Consider the following 401-nt stretch of genomic DNA (forward strand, 5'->3'; position numbering starts at 1 on the left):
TGGTTGAATGCTCTCCCATAAAGTCATGATATGTTTTGAATGAAAATTATGGATCACTTTATCAGTACTAAATTTAGAAGCTTCTGGAAATGCAAGATGACCAGCCTCAACGTATAACTTGGTTGTATTGTTAGAAGCATCACCAATTTCCTTAGCGATTACACGAGGAGAAATATTTTCTTGATTTGAGGACTCATTTGAAATCTCTTGAGCAAAATGTTTTCCTATCTCTGTTGCAAGCTTGTTAAATCCATGTGGATTAGAACCTGAAGCTATGCTAACAGTAGGAACGGCTTCATTGATAACCTCCTTAGTTGGATCTTGGCTTTGAAGCTAAAAAAAAGAATGAAAGTTAGTTCCATAAAATAGTTTAAAAAAAAGATCACAAATTCATGATGCAA

This window comes from Theobroma umbraticum, unplaced genomic scaffold (assembly GCF_002168275.2).
Source record: "Theobroma umbraticum cultivar Fairchild unplaced genomic scaffold, ASM216827v3 scaffold_81.0, whole genome shotgun sequence".
In the NCBI taxonomy this organism is placed as follows: domain Eukaryota; kingdom Viridiplantae; phylum Streptophyta; class Magnoliopsida; order Malvales; family Malvaceae; genus Theobroma; species Theobroma umbraticum.